The sequence below is a fragment of the Anomaloglossus baeobatrachus genome (assembly GCF_048569485.1).
Source record: "Anomaloglossus baeobatrachus isolate aAnoBae1 chromosome 3 unlocalized genomic scaffold, aAnoBae1.hap1 SUPER_3_unloc_2, whole genome shotgun sequence".
Classification (NCBI taxonomy): domain Eukaryota; kingdom Metazoa; phylum Chordata; class Amphibia; order Anura; family Aromobatidae; genus Anomaloglossus; species Anomaloglossus baeobatrachus.
Window position 1 is genome coordinate 745,743 of NW_027441781.1, and position 21,311 is coordinate 767,053.

A 21,311-nucleotide genomic window follows, 5' to 3' on the forward strand; every position below is an offset into this window, starting at 1 on the left:
GAAGGGTGTGTGGGGTAAAGCCCGTCACGGAGTGGACTTGATTGTTGTAGGCCCACACTAGATCTGGGAGGAATTGGGGCCATTGGTCTTTCTTGTCATCGGCTAAGGTGCGGATCAACTGGAGTAGAGTCCGGTTAAAGCGCTCTCACGCACCATTCCTCTGTGGGTGGTTCTGGACTTCTGGATCCCATACATCCGATGCAGCTCCTCGATAATTTGACCTTCAAAACAAGCCCCCTGATCAGAGTGCAACCTCTCCGGACACCCATAGACCTGGATGAACTGTCGACAGATGGCCCACGCAGCTGACTCGGCAGTCTGATCTTTGGTAGCAACAGCGAATTTTGTGAAATGGTCTACCATAACCAGACAGTATTGGTAGCCACCACTCGCCGTCCCAATCGACAGGTAGTCCACCATCAACAGCTCAAGGGACCGGGATGTCTCAACTGTTTGGACAGGTGCATGCTGCTCAGCAGACTTGTAAAGCTCACAGGTGCAACAGGCTTGGCAGACCTCTTCAACCAGCTTGCGGAGTCCCGGACAGTAGATGGACTGTTGGATCCACCGGAAGGTCTTGTCTATTCCAAAGTGGCCGTTCCTCTTGTGTGCTTCTCCCACCATCTCACGGGCCATTTGGGCTGGCACTACAACCTGTAGGCACTCCTCCAGCATGTGGGATAGGAAGATCCTCCGGTATAGCATTCCTTCTCTCGGAATCAGATGATCCCATTGGCTGAGCAGGGTCAGGGTACTGGTGGACAGTCGTGACCGCGTGTCAGAGGACGGATTCTGCTGCTGCTTCACCCATTGTTTGAGTAGGGCACATTCAGCATTCCGGTCCTGGATTCTGCACCATTCCTGTGGGGACCCTACTGGAGTGCCAGCCTCATCCACCGCATACTGGCGGCAATCCATCATCTGCTGGGCTAGTCTTGCGAAGTCAGGCATCTTGTCTCCTTCCAGCTCTTCGTCCCGGTCCTTAGTGGGCTAGGGGGATGTCCTTCTGGACAGGCTGTCCGCATTCTGATTTTCAGCCCCAGCTCTATATTTAATTTTGTAGTTAAACTTGGAGAGCCGAGCCATCCATCGCTGCTCCATAGCCCCAAGTTTCGCATTTTCTAAGTGGGTCAAAGGGTTGTTGTCCGTCAGGACTAGTACTTCTGTCCCCGTCAGATATCCGGCAAATGTCTCAGTCATTGCCCACATCAAGGCTAACAGCTCCAGGCGGAATGAACTGTAATTGGTGGGATTCTTTTCACCTTCATCTAGGGACCTACTGGCATAGGCTACAACACGTTCCTTGCTTTCTTGTACCTGTGAGAGTACTGCACCCAGACCCTGTAGGCGGGCGTCAGTATGTAATTGAAAGGGCAGGGTGTAATCTGCATATGCCAGGATGGGGGACGACGTCAAGGCACCCTTTAGAGCTTGGAAGGACTCTTCTTGGGTAGGCCCCCAATTGTTGATGCGGCGTCCTCTGGGACTGTTGGTGGTCCCTCGAAGCAGGTCGTGCAGTGGTGCTGCAAGCCGGGCGAAGTTCTTGACGAACCGACGGTAGTAGCCTGCCAGTCCCAGGAAAGCCCTGTCCTCCTTGACAGTTGTGGGCTGGGGCCAGTCCCGTACGGCGGCTATTTTCTCCGGCGATGGTTGTACACCTTCGGCCGAGATCCTGTGGCCCAGGTAATCGATCTCCTGCTGTAGAAGACGGCACTTGCTGGGTTTCAACTTCAAGCCATGTTCCCTTAACCTCTGGAACACGCGGCCCAGCTTCTGTAGATGTTCTTCGAACGTGGCTGAATAGACCACAATGTCATCAAGGTAGATGAGGGTGAAGTCGAAATTGAAGTCTCCCAAGCAGCGCTCCATCAGCCTCTGGAAAGTTCCCGGCGCGTTGTTCAGGCCGAAGGGCATCCTGTCAAACTCGTACAGGCCATGGGTAGGATCAAAGCGGTCTTTTCTCTGTCCTTTTCGCTCATGGGTACCTGCCAATAGCCGCTGGCCAGATCCAGGGAGGAAAAGTACTTGGCTTTCTTCAGAGCCGTCAGGAATTCTTCGATCTTCGGAAAAGGGTATGAGTCCCGGATGGTGCAAGCATTCAGGCGGCGGTAGTCCACACAGAACCTCAGGGATCCGTCTTTCTTTTTAACTAATACCACCGGTGCAGCCCAGGGGCTCTGGCTATCTTGTACCACTCCGGCATGGAGCATGGAATTCAGGAGGCTTTTCACTTCTTGGTATTGCTGGGGTGGTATCTGCCGGTATCTCTCACGGATAGGAGAAGCGCTACCCGTAGGGATCTCGTGTTAGATACTGATGGTGCATCCAAAGTCGGTGTCATGCCGGGCAAAGGACTCCCTGGTGTTCCTGTAGTAGTTGTTCCACCTGTGACACTTCCTGTTTAGAGTATTGGGATGTATCCAGCTGACAATTCTCTAGCAGCTCCTTTCCAGCTTCAGTGTCATCTGAGGCGGTGGCCATGGTGGACACAGTCACTGTCCAGTCTCCCTCTGTCAATGGGGCAAACTGGAGGGGGCCCCTGGGATTCACCTCTGTAGGTAGGGCGTAGACTCTGGCGAGCTATGTCCTTGCTTCTAGGTCGACGCCTACACTAGCCGTATTGCTCAGACGGACAGGGATTCTTCCCCTTCTCACGACAGCCAGAGTGCGAGCGACTAATGGGTTCAGTTTTCCCTCCCTCGGGGTTCGTGGCTCAATCAGTACCTCCACGCCTTCAAGCGGTCTTGTGGTGCTAAGGGGTAGCGAGATAATTGTCTCCTTTTCAGCCGGTAAGGTGATCCTAGTGTGGCGAGGCACGGTGATAGTGGCTATGGGCCGTTGCTCCTCTGCCATTTGCTGTAGGCTGCAGGCCCGAACCACTCTTCGGAATGCTTGGCGGGTGGCCCCGTGTGTGGTAACTTCCTGCCAGTACTTGGGTCCCCGCTTGGTAAACCATACCAGGTCCAGGTCTTTCAGGATGTTCATCCCAATAATCATGGGCGTTTCCGAACCAAAGCCTTCTTTGACCACGATTATCCCCCTCTTTCCAAGGTCCTGTCCACACATTTCGGTGTTCATCCAAGCTACTCCCGTTACTGGAATGGGTAGATTATTGGCCGTTTGGATCTTGATGACGGTATTCGGGTCATAGGTAGCCCGTGGTTGTAGATATTTCTCGTAAAACTGCTCTGAGATGGTGGACACCTGGGATCCAGTATCCATTAGTCCTTGCACGGCAACTCCCTCTAGCATTACTTTCAGTGTAGGGCTGTTTGATGCAAGCTTGCTCCTTTTGTTGGCTCCTTTTCTCTTTGGCCTTCCCGGTCGAGTGAGCCTCCTCAGCCGGGGTGTCTAGTTTAAAGGTGGCCGCTGTTGAGAGGCATGGCTTGGCGGTTCTAGTGAATAGGCCTGGGGCTCCACCCGCTGTTTCGAGTGACATTCCGCTTGCTGGGGTGTTTGAGAGTCTATTCGATGGAACGGCTGCGGGTCGGGTTGGAAGGAGTTCTGGGGGCAACGGTTTGCTCTGTGACGGGGATCACCACGTCCAGCACTTTCCCACAGGCCGGCTAGATTGCCGTCTCACTTGCCTATCTGCCTGTCGGTCTAGTGTGAGATGCATCACCTGCTTCTGTAAATCCACCACCATCTGCTTCAGTTCCTCCGTGTCGCTGTTCGGAGTATTTGTACTGTACATGGATCTGCAAGTAGCGCTATAAGTCTCTGTTCCCGTAACAGGTCCCCTAGTACGTTCTATGGCTTCTTGTTAAACCTCAGCAAACGTAAGGGCTGGATTTATCCGGAGTAAGTCCTGCAATGAGCGGTTGAGATACGGATCTCTCAGTCCTATTACAAATTGGTCCCTCAGCACCAGGTCGCGGGAGAATGTACCACCTAGATTTTCTCCATTTTTGCAGGCTTGTTCCAGCAGTACTTGGAGGGCGTTCGCATATTGGGGAATGTCCTCCCACTCGAGCTGTGTACGCTGGAAGAACATGTAGCGCAGTGTTCCCAGGTATCTGGTTTGACCCATAGGTGTTCTCTAGCACCCGTATCAAGTCATCTAAGGTACGCTGGCCCCTAACCGTCTCCAGTCTGACTGTCGTCCATGCCTCCCCCTCTAACGTCAGCATAGCCATTTCCGCTAGGGTCTTAGGGTCAGCATTATACATTGCCCCCACTATCCTAAGTTGTTCCGCCCATTCACGTACAGGGTAATTCCGTCCATTAAACTTTCTCACTTGATTTACAATAGACGCCGGAGGAGCTGTCTGACTATAAGCTACCACCGGGAGGGGATTTTGCTGGTCACAGATCCTGCCGACTACGCCAGATGAAGTGACCGCAGGTCTGACGGCGGCTGAGTTTCCATAATCTGCGCCAACAAAATCCCCACGCTCAGATTTTATGCAAGGGTATATTTCTTTACTGGTAAACATCTCAATGACACACGCAGCTGACTTAGCAGCACACATAACCAGAGTTTGCTATCCGGGTCTTTAACTTCAGACACACGGCGCAGAACACAAAAAAAAACAGCAATGATAAACAAGGATTCTGTCCCTGACTTGCCCTATGGGTTATATTACCAGTCCAAAACACAAGGAGAGAGGGCTCCCACAAAGCAGGCCTGGACTCCGGGTAAACGACGGCGACTCCAAGGAAGAGAGATGTTGAGATCTTCAGCCCTCTCACCAGAGGACTAGCTTACGGTCTCTTGGTATGGAGGAAGGAGACGGTCCGGAGGTCCCTTTAGTCCAGTATCACATCTGAAGCAGTTCTGGCAATCCTTCACACTTCAGCGATGAGGGCAGTCCGAGGCAGGTCTGCTCAGGTCCAGCTCCAGTAGCTCAGTGTCCTCTTTCCCGCACTTTTTCTTCCTGTACAACAAGTGCCTATGGAAAGGGATCAGATTTTACAGCGTCCACCTCTCGAGCAATTTCAGCACTCGTCCACAAGGTGGCAGCACCATCCTGTGTAATGTCAGTCTCCATGTCCTTTTCAGTCACAAAACAGTCAGAGCTGCTCGCCTCGTTACAGAGGTACGACTGCTGCTGCTGAACCAAACTTTCACAGGTTCGCTCATCTCTACTCAACACCCCAAACTGGGAGAAAAGAAAGTGAATAAGATCAAAAAGGTTTTTTAGCCATAAAAAAATGTATGATACAAAAAATCCACCAAAGAAAACATAAAAAAAAATATACACTTGAAACAGCTTTTTGATGTTTTAGCAGCCACCCAGTGTGGTGTAAAATAAAAAAATAAAGCGGAGATCCAGGTGGGGGGGGGGGGTGGCGGGTGGCGTGATGCCAGTACTGGCACCATTCGTTCCCCTGCTCAACATTGCAGATGTCGCCACAGTTGAAAGCAATGATGAAAGATGGAACTCTCTGCTTCCTCCTCCATCATTATCCTTCTGTGTCTGAGATCTGGCGTCTCAGCACAGGGGGGCGCGACAAAGTCACTACTGTGTGCCCCCTGTGCCGAGATGTGCAGAGCTGCAGAACACGCACCAATGTACACTGGTGGCCAATGGCCATAATACTATGTGAAGGACTATATGGGGCTGCATTATAATATATGGTGGACTGTGGGGTGTGCACTATGCTATATGGAGGACTATGGGGGTTGCATTACACGATATGGAGGACTATGGGGGCTGCATTATATTATATGGAGGACTATAGGGATGCATTATATTATATGGAGGCCTATTATGCATTATACTATATGGAGGATTATGGCAGGTGCATTACACGATATGGATGACTATGGGGTTTGCATTATATTGTATGGAGGACTATAGGGATGCATTAAAATTTATGGAAAGTGCATTGTGATATATGGAGGACTATGAGGGCTGAAGTATACTATATTGAGGACTATGGGGTGTATTACAATATATGAAGGAATATGGGTATGTATTATAATATATGGAGGACTTTGGGGTGCACTATATTATATAGTAATATATGGAAGGCAATGTGAAGCCTATTATACTAACTGGAGAGCTATGGGGGGTGCATTATATATAAAGGAATATGGGGGTTGCATTCATGGCCGGCTTTAGCTTTGTGCGACTGGTACAGTCGAAGTGGGTGCCAGCTGGCAGGCAGAACAGGGGGCGCCTAAGGGAGCAGTAATTCACTTTCATTTGCTGCTCCTGCGGTGCACAGGCTCCAGCAGAGGGCGCCCTCCCCTCCTGTGTGCTCTGCGTCCTGTCTTCTCCCGTCTGCACCAGAGAGAGGGGGTAGAGCTGTCTGCACTGCTGCAGCTGGAGAAGGTGCTTCTAAAGACCCTCTGAACTCCAGGAGGCTAGGAAGGAGGCGAGTATAATGTGAATCATGTATTATGTGCTGTCTGTGTGTGTCATGTATAAGATATGTTTGTCCTGTATATTGCTATTTGTAGCTGTAGCCCTGAATCTTCTGCGACCACCGCATTGAATTGTTTCAACATCACATTGCCCCCGGTTACAGTTCAATCCTGTAACAGAGCAAAAGTTCCATGCTCTATTATTGCCCGTCTCCTAAGCTGCAGACCGCTAGGTCTATGGCTTAGGAGATGTCATCATGCCACTAGGGCAGCGCAGTGAAGTTATCGCAAAGCACTGCCTCTGCAGGCCGCCATAGAAGAGGAGACGAAGGCTTCGGGATTAGCTGAATGAATTTTTTTTTTTTTTTTTGTAGTTCTTTTTTTTGTAATTTAAATGTTTTTATTAAAGTTTTACAAGTTACAACCAAATAAACGTTGGAGGCTACCCGGCCTCTACCCCCCTCCCAACCCTCCTCTCCCCAACAAACATTAAACAGTCTTGTAGAAAGGAGAGATAATGTCAAATCTGCAGCTCCACACATTCCTAGACAAAAGTTCTTAAGTACCATTATTACATTTATCAATTAATCCAATTAGGGGTACTTTGCACGCTGCAACATCGCAAGCCAATGCTGCGATGCCGAGCGCGATAGTCCCCGCCCCCGTCGCAGCTGCGATATCCTTGTGATAGCTGCCGTAGCGAACATTATCGCTACGGCAGCTTCACATGGACTCGCCTGTCCTGGGACGTCGCTCTGGCCGGCGACCCGCCTCCTTATTAAGGGGGCGGGTTGTGCGGCGTCACAGCGACGTCACACGGCAGGCGGCCAATAGGAGCGGAGGGGCGGATATGAGCGGGATGTAAACATCCCGCCCACCTCCTTCCTTCCGCATATCCTACGGAAGCCGCGGTGATGCCGGTAGGAGATGTTCCTCGCTCCTGCGACTTCACACACAGCGATGTGTGCTGCCACAGTAACGAGGAACAACATCGGACCGTCGCGTCAGCGTAATTATGGATTACGCCGACGCTGCACCGATGATACGATTACGACGCTTTTGCGCTCGTTAATCGTATCATCGAACCTTTACACACTACGATGTCGAATGCGATGCCGGAAGTACGTCATTTTCAATTTGACCCCACCGTCATCGCACCTGCGATGTCGTAGTGTGCAAAGCCCACCTTAGACTTTTGTTTTTCTTTGAGTTTTTGCTTTGTTTGGCATTGTACACTGTTAAATGTCATTTTTGATGAAGAATCTAACCTGTTCCTATGCTACTCTCTTCTCCCCAAACCTCCGTCATCATAAGGCTAGGTTCACACACTGCGTTTTTTTGACGCTGCGTTTTTGTGCGTTTTTTAGCGCTAAAAACGCACAGAAACGCAGCGTCTTTAAAAAGGCATTAAAAAACTGCATGCGTTTTTACCGCGTTTTGGTGCGTTTTTGGCTGCGTTTTGCTGCGTTTTTTCTCACTGCGTTTTATTATCAGTGAACATTGCCATTAAAGATTGTTTAAAGAAAAAAAAAAAAAGGTCTGATGTCATTTCCTTCTTCCATCTGTTCTTCATTCTCCACTAGTGTATGCAGGAGAGCAGACAGCTGCAGAACTACAAGGCTCAGCATGCTCCATCCAGGACTGTATGCTGGAGGGAGAGCCAGGGGGAGAAGACCTCTACAAGGCTCAGCATACTCCATCCACTAGTGGATGCAGGAGAGCAGACAGCAGCTGCAGAACTACAAGGCTCAGTAAGCTGCATCCAATAGTGTATGCAGGAGAGCAGACAGCAGCTGCAGAACTACAAGGCTCAGCATCCTCCATCCAATAGTGTATGCAGGAGAGCAGACAGCAGCTGCAAAACTACAAGGCTCAGCAAGCTGCATCCAATAGTGTTTGCAGGAGAGCAGACAGCAGCTGAAGAACTACAAGGCTCAGCAAGCTGCATCCAATAGTGTATGCAGGAGAGCAGAAAGCAGCTGCAGAACTACAAGGCTCAGCATCCTCCATCCAATAGTGTATGCAGGAGAGCAGACAGCAGCTGCAGAACTACAAGGCTCAGCAAGCTGCATCCAATAGTGTATGCAGGAGAGCAGACAGCAGCTGCAGAACTACAAGGCTCAGCATCCTCCATCCAATAGTGTATGCCGCAGAGCAGACAGCAGCTGTCGAACTACAAGGCTCAGCATCCTCCTTCCAGGACTGTATGCAGGATTTCTTTGCCCCCCCAAACAAAAAAAATGACGTGGGCTTCGCCATATTTTTGTATGCTAGCCGGGTACAGCAGGCAGGTACGGGCTGCCCCCAACCCCCAGCTGCCTATTTGTACCCGGCTGGGAACTAAAAAATATAGGGAATCCCTTTTTTTTTTTTAATTATTTCATGAATTTCATGAAATAATTAAAAAAAAAAATGACGTGAGCTTCGCCTAATTTTTGTGTCCAGCCAGGTACAACTAGGCAGCTGGGGATTGGAATCCACAGTGCAGGGTGCCTAAGCTTTCTAGGCACCCCCACTGCGAATTGCAGTCCGCAGCTACCCCAGAAAATGGCACTTTCATAAAGCGCCATCTTCTGGCGCTGTATCCAACTCTTCCAGCTGCCCTGATGCCGGGTGGCTCGCTGGGTAATAATGGGGTTAGGGCTAGCTTTATATTATCAGCTGGCCCTAAGCCCGAAATTCATGGTGTCACGCCAATATTAGACATGGCCACCATGAATTTCTAGTGAAGATAAAAAAAAAACACAACACACAGAAAAATATTTTTATTAGAAATAAAATACAACACAATTAGTGACTCCATCTTTATTGAAATAAAGAACCCCCCTCCGCAGTAATCCTGGGTCAAGGGTCCCGCGCCGTCCAATCCGGATCCAATATCATCTGGTCGGTTTGCTGCTGGAAGGCATACCGATCAGATGATGTGCAAGCTTCAAGTGCCTGAATCACATCACACATCAGCTGATAGTATGACAGCAGTTTATACAATCAGATGATGCATCGGTGCAAAAAAAAAAAAAAAAAGAAAAAAGAATACTCACTTATGTGCTTATTACCGGCAGCTCCTGGAGCGGAGTCTGATCCCGTCCGATCGCTGCAGGAGCTGCCGGTAATCAACTGATGAAGTCTCCTAACGGCATCAGCTGACAGGTTAAGCCGGGCGCTGGCGTCACCCCGAGACTTACGATCAGCTGATGCGTCAGGTGACTCACTGCATCAGGTGATCCATCGCCAGGTCCTGCAACTATCGGAGGTTTCCCGGCCGTCTGCACACAACCGGAGCGGCGATACCGTGTGAGGAGCTGGGAGCGGACATGGCACCGGGAGTCTGCAGACAGGTGAGTATGACTTTTTTTTTTTCTACTATTCACTTTTGTTTTCGCAGCTGCCTCCACCTCCCGCCCAGACATGGCGCTGCACGGCAGCATACATGCACAGGACTGGAGGTGGAAGCGGCGGTGACGGTACCGGGAGGATTCACGCTTCTGTATTTACTGACAGAAGGAATCCTCTTCCTGTACATGTCACTTTACTACCCACCTCTTGCGTTTATAGCTGCGTTTTTGGTCTTAGAAACGCACCAAAACGCAGCTATAATAACAATTTGCGTTTCTCATTGCGTCTTTCAACATCCCATTGCACTCAATGGATGAAAAAAGCGGTGAAAAACGCGGGAATAATTGACATGCTGCGTTTTTGTGGTCACCACAAAAACGCAGCTGAAAAAAAACGCTGTGTGCATACAGCAAAAATGAAAACTCATAGACTTTGCTGGGGGAAGCAAAGTCATGCAGTTTTCTGGGCAAAAACGCACCCGAAAAACGCCGCGAAAAACGCACTGTGTGAACTTACCCTTATAGATAAGTTCTGCAGAAAGTTCTCGACCTTTTCCCCTTATCAATTTAGAGTAAGCCCAATCTAAACCTAATCAGTTCCCTAGAAGCCAACCCTGACCCGTCTATCCGTCGTGCCCATATTTTTTCAAATTTGATTACGCCATTTCTTTTCCGATATATACTTTTCTCCACATTTATCACCCAATTAACTTTTTTGACATACTCAGATATTGAAGAACTGTGGTCCGAGATCCAGTGTTGAGCGATTAGTTTCCTGGCAATATATAATAGTCTAGATACGGCCACTTTGCCCTCCTCCTCTAAAGGTAAATCCTCCACGTATACCAGAATACATACAAAGGGAGTTAAGCTCGTCTCTATCGTATATACTCTATCGATTATTTCTGTCACCTCTCTCTAGTAATGTTCAATATCAGGACACGACCACATCATATGTAATAGATCTGCGTAACATATTTTGCATCGCGGGCAGAAGGGGTCAGTTCTAACTCCAATATCAAACAGGAATCTAGGAGTGAGATATACTTGATGAATAACGTACAGGTGTGACAGTCTGTATGCCTCCCCCAATGATAGACTAGGAATTCTTTCTAAAATTTCTACCCATTGGTTGTCCTCAATAGGTCATATAGCTCGTTCCCATTTTTCTTTTGCGTTTACTGGACAATTCCGGTACACCAGATATAATAGATCCCAATATAAACGAGAAATCACTCCCGCTGAGCCGCTAGAGGTTGCTATGCGTTGCATGACTTTGTTCTGCTCCAATGCTCTACCCGTAATAGAGATTTCTGCCTGATAGGCATGTCTCAGTTGCAAGTACTAAAGTACTATAAAACTTCGAATTCTGGATCCCAAACTCCGCTTGCAACTGAAGGAAGCCTCTGAGTTGGCCCCCCTCGACAATATGTGTGAATCTATTTATCCCTCTCAAAGCCCAGCTCCCAAACCCCTCTAAATGATGCAAGTTAGGTAACCATGGAGTTCTCCATATAGAGGTATATTGCGAGATTCCCTGAATGTCTTGTAGTTTTTTAGTTTTATCTCAAAGGTTTTGGATTAGTAGTAGGGTTGGGCAACTATTAGCAGCAGCTCCGAAGCCTCCTGCGTCTAGAACCTCGTATAGACTAGTGGAGTGAAAATATTGTTGTAGAATCATATACTGTGCCCCCCCCCCCTCCAGGGTCCTCCCATCCCCGAATGTGCTGAAGATGTGCCGCCAAATAGTAAACCCATGGATTGGGTACCGCCACTTCTCCTTTTATTTCTGTCCCTCTGCAGGGTCTCGAGCCAAATGCGCGGCATCTGTCCGCCCCAGATCATTTCCCGGAATAATGCGTTTACCTTATGGAAAAATCTTTGTGGGATCCATTGTGGAGAGTTGTGTAGCTTTTATAGTAGTTGGGGCATCCAGATCATTTTGATCAGGTTAGTGCGGCCAACTGCTGAGAAGGGCAGGCGAGACCAGACTTCCTTCTTATCCTTAAATTTCAACAGAATAGGGGTTAGGTTGAGACTCTCATAATCCTCAACGCGAGTGGTGACCATTATCCCCAAATATTTAAACTGGGCAACAACCTGTAGACCCGAGTCTACGTAATTAGGTGAGTTTGTGGTTCCATCCACCGGAAGTAATACAGACTTTTCCCAGTTGATTAATAGACCTGAGTACTTCCCAAATTCTTGTATAACCCCCATTGCCCTTGGCAGTGATGATGTTGCATTGGCCAGAAAAAGGAGGGTCATGTGCGTACAACGCTATTTTTTCCTCCTGAACCCTGTTATGTCTGGATTGGATCTAACCATTGCCGCCATAGGCTCAACGGCCAAAGCATATAGTAAGGGGGATAGCGGGCATCCCTGGCGGGTGCCCCTACCTAGGTGGAAAGGAGAAGTAAGGCATCCATTAACTTTGATCCTAGCAGTAGGGTTATTATATAGAAGTCTTACCCAAGAAATGAAATCCCTCCCTAGTCCAAATCTGTCAAGTACTGCCCAGAGAAACTCCCACTCAATAGAGTCGAAAGCCTTAGCGGCGTCTAGGGAGCAAATTACTCTATCCCCTGAGTTATCAACTGGCAATTGTAGGTTGAGGTGTAACCGTCGTATATTCACTGCCGTTGATCTGGAAGGCATGAACCCCGACTGGTCCGAATGGATTAGTGAAAGTATAACCTTATTAAGTCTGGAAGCTAGTACTTTAGCTATTATTTTGATATCTGTAGGTAACAGAGAGATAGGTCTATAAGAGTCAGGGATGAGGGGGTCCTTTCCAGGTTTAGGTATGACAACTATCACTGCTTCTCGCATCGATTGGGGCAAGGAGCCATTTTTGGCTGCTTGCTGGAAGGTCGACAGCAGCTGGTGGAGCAGGATGTCTCCAAACTTTTTGTAAATCTCTGTGGGGATCCCATCTGAACCCGGTGACTTATTATTGGGCATGGAGGACACTGCTAAATGCAACTCTTCCAGTGTGAGTGGACTGTTTAGGTATACCCTGTTCTCATCTGATCTGAAAGTGAGGGCAAGGGGATGTCTTTCAGGTAAGAAGCTATCTGTTCCCTATCATATTGCAGTTTAGTACTGTAAAGTTGTTCGTAGAATTCAGAGAAGGTAGCCAAAATTTGGTCAGGTTGATTGACTATGGTTCCGGTTTTGTCCCTTTAGCGCCCCCACAAATGTGTTCCCCCTTTGTGCTTTAGCAATCACCGCTAATAAATGACCCGCTTTTTCGCCCTCTTCAAAGAATCTCTGTTGTGAAAAAAGTCTTTTGTTAGTGGCCCGTTCTTTAATGTGAGTGTCATATGCTTCTTGTGCCTCCCTCCATTCCAGTAAGTCCCGTGTATCCCCTGACAGAATGTACGTCTGTTCTGTCGTTTGTACCCGTTCTTTAAGAAAAATTTCAAATTGTGCCGACTTAATTTTAGATCTACTGACCCCCTGTATCAGTGACCCCCTCAGACAGGCCTTCATGGCATCCCAAACAGTGTTAAGCAACATCTCCCCAGTATAGTTGTCCTGAAAATAGTATTCAAGGGCTAGTTCAACCGGGCCCACATTCATAATCTGTAGCCAAAAAGGATGAAAGGACCACAAGCTACGGGTACGATCAAGCCCGGGTAAAATATTAAGTCGTGTCAACAGTGGGGAATGGTCTGATAAACCTCTAGGAAGGTATTCTGTGCTTTCCACCATTGGTAGTATACCCTCCGAGCCCAAGATCAGGTCTATTCTGGACAGAGTGTTGTGTGTTTGGAATAGCATGAGAATCGCTTGATTCCAGGGTTTCTGATTCCCACAGATCTGAAAGTGCCAGTTCAGCCACCGTGTCCCCAAATTTGGAGTTAGGATGGTGTTCTAAGTGAGTACCCTCATTGTGTTTGTCCCAATATGGGTGAATGATGTTGTTGAAATCCCCCGTGCACACCACCTGTACATTGGGGGTCTTGCTAATAATTTCCGCAATTTTGTTCAGAAGAGTATTATTATATGGAGGCGGTATATAAACTGTTATCAGAAGGAGCTCCTTGTTAAATATTTTACAGTGCACGCAAATGAATCTACTTTCCTTATCTACTGTGGATGAAATGATCTCAAATGGGATTTGCTCTGTGGACTAAGATACTGACACCTCTGGAATGAGCTGTGTAGGTTGAGTGGAAACAATGACCCACCCATGAACGATTCATGTATGCTATTTTGTCGCCCTTCAAATGTGTCTCCTGTAGGCAGATGATTGCAGGAAAGTGGGATTTGACCTGTTCTATTACTGCTACCCTTTTTGTGGGGTCCCCCAAGCCACGGACATTCCAAGAAAGAATGTTAATCCTACCCGCCATCCTGGTGGTATGCGTATGTAGTGCAAGCAGTCACACCCGGCAAAGAGTTCCACCCCCCCTCCATCTTCCTGAACCACATGATAACCATTAGCAGACATAAATATAAAAGTATCATTAAAGCTGCAGAGACATTCCCCCCCCTCCATCCTCCCCCCCTCCCCCCGTATCTAACAGTTGTCCCCAAACATAAACGTTGAAACTGAGGGCGCCAGTCCATCCTGAAGCCGAAACAAGAGAGACAATAAAATTCCCACTTCCCAAAATGGTTTAAAGCAAGGAAAAAAAAAGCCTGAGAACAATGAAAAATGCAGGGAAGTGAGAAAAACAAAATCCGCCTCTGGAAGTGAAAAAGGTAAAGAAAGGAAACCCAAACTCCTCTTCCAGGGAGTTCTGCTGGAACCAATCAATGGGTATCATAATAATTTTATCCACTGGGCCAATCCTATGTAATCACAGCAGAAAGTCGAGTATTCATCACCCCTAAAGTCCTTAAAGGGTTACATATCAATGTTGTGGACTTTGCTGAGCCGTTGCTCATTCATATCGAGCCATCTGAGAGCATCTTTAGGATTTTCAAAAAAGAATGTCTCTTGCAGTGCAGCCACCCTGAGCTTCGCTGGGTACAGCATGGAGTACGAGACTTGTGCATTTCTCAGGCATCGTTTGACATCTGAGAATTGAGCTCTTCTTTTTGAAATTTCAACTGAATAATCAGGAAAGAAGGATATTTTGTGGCCATCCACCGTTATGGACCCTTTGTTTCTAGCCGCTCTTAGGATCGCATCCCGGTCTCTATAATGTAGTAGTTTCACCAGGACAGGTCTTGGAGGAGCTCCCGGAGGCAGGGGTCTGGTGGGCACTCTGTGGGCTCTCTCTACAGCATACAGGGGGGATAGGACCTCTGCGCCAAATACTTTTTGCAGCCATCCGTCAAAGAATTATGACGGATTTGTGCCCTCCGTTTTTTCTGGAAAACCTATCAGCCGCACATTGTTTTTCCTCAATCTATTTTCTAAATCATCTGTCTTGTTACGTAGAAATGCCATTTGCTGATCATGCCTGTGGGAGTCACGGGTAACCTGGGGCATTTTGTCCTCTAAGTCACTGATTCTCCCCTCTGACGCCATCATGCGGTCATTCACTTTTTGGAGGCTCTGTCTCACACCTGATAACTCCTCCATGATTTGGCCCATCTGGGAGCTGAGGGATGTCATCATGGAGCCATTTTGAGCTATAGCTGCAAGCATGTCTCTCAGAGTGGGTTCAGCACCATGCAGAGTTGTGGCAGGCTCAGTGGGACATTTTTTTATGCATGGATGCAAGGGGCTCCAGCTTGTTATGCAAGCCTTGCTGTAATAATAATGAGTCTGCACTATTTCCTCCTTCCTCCTCCACTGCATTGTGAGGGCTGTGCTGCCTGGAGCTCCACAGTTTAACTCCTTCATCCCTGTGCACCGTGGGAGCCCTGCATTCTGTGCCCCTGGCATACTCAGACAGTTTTTCAGCTGCATGTGTGGCTGCAGCTCTAGCTACTTTGGAGGTTGGTGTCTGTGTCCCACCACCATTTTGTGCAGTACCTTCCATTCCTGCCGCCACCTCCTTCTGCCTCCTGCTCGTCCCCCCAGCCATGGAACCTCCGTCCAAGCTGTGCAGTAAGTGCAGGGTGGTCTCTGGTTGCTGCACGGATGATTTTTGTCCTCTCCACGGCCCAGTGGAAGTCAGGATAATCAGCAGTTCCAGGAGCTCTCCTCTTAGCTTCTTCTCACATCTCTGGCCAGGCCACACCCCCCGATATTTACCTTGGTTACCAGCGCACACGCTTAGCGCTGGCTCCCTGCTCTCCTAGCCAGAGTACACATTGGGTTAATTACCCGATGTGTACTCCGGCTCCGTGTGCAGGGAGCCAGCGCTAAGTGGTGTGCTCTCACGCTGCCAGTGCCGGCTCCCTGCTCACGTAGCTGGAGTACACATCGGGTAATTAATCCGATGTGTACTCTGGCTGTGTGCAGGGAGGTGGCACTGGCAGCGTGAGAGCGGCAGTGCTAGTAACTAATGTAAATATCGGGTAACCAAGGAAAGGGCTTCTTGGTTACTCGATGTTTACCTTCGTTACAGCTTACCGCAGGCTGCCAGACGCCGGCTCCTGCTCGCTTCAGTTCGTCGTTCTCTCGCTGTCACACACAGCGATGTGCGCTTCACAGCGGGAGAACGACAAGCAAAAAATGAAGCAGGACATTCCGCAACGAGCGGCGACCTCACAGCAGTGGCCAGCTCGTTGCTGGATGTCACACACAGCGACAGCAACGGGACGTCGCTCCTACGTCACAGAAAATGGTGACGTAGCAGCGACATCGCTGTGTGTGACACCACCTTAAGTGGCAGCTCTGGGCTGCCATTAACGCCTGATTACCTTGATTGTCACCACATCAGGGCAATCGGGATGAGATGGGTAAAGTACCAGGACTGGCGCATCTAATGGATCCAGCAATTCCAGGCGGCTACAGGCTATATTTAGGCCAAGGGGGCCCAATAAACATGAGTCTCCCCAGCCTGAAAATACCAGCTTTCCAGCTACGAGCTTTATCATGGCCAGGTATCAAAATTAGGGGGGGTGCAAGCAGATTTTTTTTAAATTATATAATTGTAAAAAAGCTACATGCGGTGCTTCTTCTTTTTTTTTTTTTATTCACAGCCAATGTAAGGGTACGGCTGGGGGCTGCAGCCCGTAGCTGTATGCTTTATCTGTACTAGGTTTCATAATACAGGTTGATGCTACACCAATTTTTTTTATTTATTTTTATATTTTGCAGTCAGACACACTGTTACACAGGCTGGGGGCGTGTCTGACACAGGCTGGGGGCGCGTCTTACTGCAACCAATCAGAAACGTGGGGATTGGCAGTGGGCGGAGAAGCGGTGAATGTGTATGAGGTTAATGAGGTTATTGCCGAGCGGAAACTCATAGTATAATGTGTCTACTCCAATCCCACTAGCCCTTCTACCACCGTTTTAAAGCACAGGACTCTGGTCCCCATAGACTTATATGGGGACCGCCATCCGGCCAGATATCCGGGATCAATTCTGGGCCCGAATCAGGTTTTTTATGTTAAACACATATGGACCTGCCTCCCGGGTATCTGAGAGATCGCTCATCACTATCTATCTATCTATCTATCTATCTATCTATCTATCTATCTATCTCTATTCTCTGTCTATCTATATCTAAGGGGCGGCATGGTGGCTCAGTGGTTAACACTACAGTCTTGCAGCGCTGGGGTCCTGGGTTCAGATAACACCAAGGAAAACATCTGCAAGGAGTTTGTATGTTCTCCCCGTGTTTGTGTGGGTTTTCTCCGGGTTCTCTGGTTTCGTCCCACACTCCAAAGACATACAGATAGGGAATTTAGATTGTGAGCCCCAATGGGGACAGTGTTGCCAATGTATTTAAAGCGCTATGGAATTAATAGTGCCATATCAATGAATAAATATATATTATATTATCTTTTATATATCTCTCTATCTATCATATATTTATCTGTATTATCTATCACATATCCATCTGTTATCTATCGATCTGTCTATCTCTATTAACTATTATCTAATTATCTGTCTATTTTCTATCCAAATCTATCACTATTAACTCTCCATCTAATTTATCTATCAGACAGCTGGTATAAATCCGTGAGGAGGACGAGGCCGAAGATCAGCGCAGAACACAGGAGAAAGGGTCAGTGCAGTGATCTATCTATTATCTGTCTGTATTATCTACCACATATCTATCTATTATCTATTTATCACTATTATCTGTCTGTCTATTTATATATCTATCTATTATATATTTGTCTATCTCTGTTAACTATGAAAAATGCTTGCGTTCCCCATTGACTTCCACTATACTCGGTAAACAAGTCGATCCCGTCCGAGCATCAAAATGCTTGTACCGAGTACCGGAGCATGGTCGTGCTCGCACTACCCGGAGTGGGCAGGTACAGTGCGTGGAGTCCCCGCCCCCCCCTTCCCCCGCACCCTCCCCACACTCCGTACTCTCCCCTTCGTCTGCTGTGGGGCCGTGAGCTGGGGGGAGGGGCCTGGCGGTGGCTACCGTGCGGTCACCACCAGCATCGGGCTCCCTTCTCAGGATTGCACGTTCAAATGTATCGGCATCACAGATGTTAATACATTTGAAAGCACAGATGACAGGCAGCACCTCGCTGCTTCTCATCACTGTCCCACTGTCTGCTCTGACAGTTCAGGACAGCGGTGATGTCACTACTGTGCTGATATGTCCCGAGCACAGACAGTGGGCGAACGAGGAGCAGCGGCGGGAACCGAGGAGAGGTAAGTGTGTATTCCCTACACGGTGGGTGTGGGGGTGCAGAGCACCATGTGGGGGGCGGCAGAGCACCATGTGGGAGGGGTTCAGAGCCCGATGTGTAGGGGGGGGGGCAGAGCCCAGTGTGTGGTGGGGGGGTGCGCAGAGCCCAGTGTGTGGTGGGGGGGTGCGCAGAGCCCCGTGTGTGGTGGGGGGGTGCGCAGAGCCCCGTGTGTGGTGGGGGGGTGCGCAGAGCCCCGTGTGTGGTGGGGGGGTGCGCAGAGCCCCGTGTGTGGTGGGGGGGTGCGCAGAGCCCCGTGTGTGGTGGGGGGGTGCGCAGAGCCCCGTGTGTGGTGGGGGGGTGCGCAGAGCCCCGTGTGTGGTGGGGGGGTGCGCAGAGCCCCGTGTGTGGTGGGGGGATGCGCAGAGCCCCGTGTGTGGTTGAGGGGTGCGCAGAGCCCCGTGTGTGGTGGGGGGTGCGCATAGCCCAGTGTGTGGTGGGGGGGTGCGCAGAGCCCCGTGTGTGGTAGGGGGGTGCGCAGAGCCCCGTGTGTGGTGGGGGGGGGTGCGCAGAGCCCCGTGTGTGGTGGGGGGTGCGCAGAGCCCCGTGTGTGGTGGGGGGGTGCGCAGAGCCCCGTGTGTGGTGGGGGGTGCGCAGAGCCCCGTGTGTGGTGGGGGGGTGCGCAGAGCCCGATGTGTGTGTGTGTGTGTGTGTGTGTGTGTGTGTGTGGTGGGGGGGTGCGCAGAGCCCAATATGGGGCTGTAATTTCCAATGCTAGAGTGATAACAGGTCAGTGCTGGGCCAAATACTGACAGCTAAGGCTATGTTCACACTTCCGTTGTTTTGCATCCGTCACAATCAGTTGTGTGACTGATGCAACGGATGCATTGCAGATAGTGGCACAACTGATGTGATTGATTCTGCAAAACAACGATTCGTTTTTTTGTTTTGTTTTATTTTCACTGTTTAACTAGCGGCTGGCTATTATAAATGATCAGCTGATCGCTCACAATAGTCGGTTGCTGGGTGATCAGCTGATCGTTCGGCCGTCGAGAGAGAGACATTGATTTGAATAATTAAACACAAGATTTGACCATGCGCAGTGAAATCAAAAGGATTCCGCTGCTCAAAAAACGTTACATGCTGCGTTCCTGCCGCCCGACAGTCAGTCGTTCCACTACTAATCAGTCGCACGGCGGATGCAACGCAATGGCATCACTCACAATCTACCGCTCATACAAGTCTATGGGAAACAACGGAATCCGCTAAACGGATTGCGTTTATCAGAGCGGCGGATTGTGACGGATACTAAATAGCGGAAATGTGAACATAGCCTAATGAGTGTGCAGAGGGTGGGAAGAGGGCGGGGCTGGACAGTGAGGCCGGGTGGGGCCAGCTCTGACTGTGAGGTTCGACATAGGAAGTTTTCATGTTTGGTTGAGCTGAAGGTAAATAAACTGTCTGCAGAGAATGAAGGGATAATTCAAGAGGAACAAAAGTTAGAAAAAAAAAAAAAAGTGTGGGTGATTTAGGCTACATGCGCACGCTGCGTTTTTGTCGCGTTTTTGGTGCAGTTTTGTTGTCAGAACTTTCTGACATCTGACTTCCCAGCAAAGTCTATGAGAAGTCAGATTTGTAATGTGCACCTTGCAGTTTATTTGTCAGCGTTTTTTTTGTCAAAAGTTTGTGACTAAAAAGATGCAGCATGCTCATTCTTTCTTGCGTTTGTTTTTGTCAACATTTGTCACCCGTTGAAATCAATGAGGGCATCAAAAAGGCAAGGAAAAATGCATGCTATCAAATTGGTGCATTTTGTATGCGTTTTACCTGCGGTTTTGTCAACAGAAACGCAGCTCACCAACTTAGTTCCAGAATGACAAAATCAATGCTGGAGTGAATTTGACATGTCGGTGCCTGTGTTTGGTTTCTCTGTCTCTCTTGCTCTCTCTCTCTCTCTCCCCAAGCAGTACATACCCACCGATCACGGCTGTCACACTGCTCCCCTGCCTCTCATCTTCTTTCAGACCCGCTCTTTAGCCTCATACATATTGACACCTCCCCCGTCTGTGATCGGTTGCAGTCAGACGAACTCCCATGCTGAGTGACAGCTGTCTAACTGCAACCAATCACAGCCACAGTGGGCGTGTCTACATTGTACAGCACTGAAGAGAGTCTCTCTATCAGCGGTGGAGGACTCGAACTGTGACAGCAAACACCTGAGTGATGGCACCAATGACACTTGGGTGGTTTGCTGTGACAGCTGGAGGACATCAGGCTTGAACCGCAGTGAACTCGTGATGTCATTGCTGCGACACCCGCCGTACTGCTGTGACGTCAGGGATTCACCCTAGTTCATTCTGATCACTGCTGCTCTGTCCACACTCACAGCTGGCAGCCATGCTGTATGACCGCTGGCTGTGACAGGACACTGATGTAGCAGAGCTGGAAGCGTCGTGGGACCTCGTGTGGATTACTTCGGACCTCGAGGGGTGTTTTGGGGGTTAAAAAAGTGGTGAAAGAAGGGGCTTTTTATTTTATTTCAAAGGATTTTTTTGGCTGTTTTGATTTGATGTGGGGTGTCTCATAGACTCATACCATCACTAACCTAGGGCTTAGTGGCAGCTATGGTCTGCCATTAATCCCTTAATACCCCGATAGCCACCACACCAGGGCAACGAGAAGAGCCGGATCCAGCGCCAGAATTGGCGCATCTTATGGATATGCCTCTTCTAAGGCAGCTGTGGGCTGCTATTGTTAGGCTGGAAAGGGCCAAATAATGATGTCCCTTTGCACCCTAATAATATCAGCCCCCAGTTATCTGCTGCACCTTGGCTGGTATTTGAAAAATGAGGGGATCCCACGTAATTATTTTTTTTTATTTAATAAATCAAATAATTAAAAAAAAAGGGGGTGATCCCCTCTATTTTTCATAACTAGCCAAGGTACAGCAGACAGCTGAGGGTTGCAGCTGCTGCTGTTCCTGTACTGGA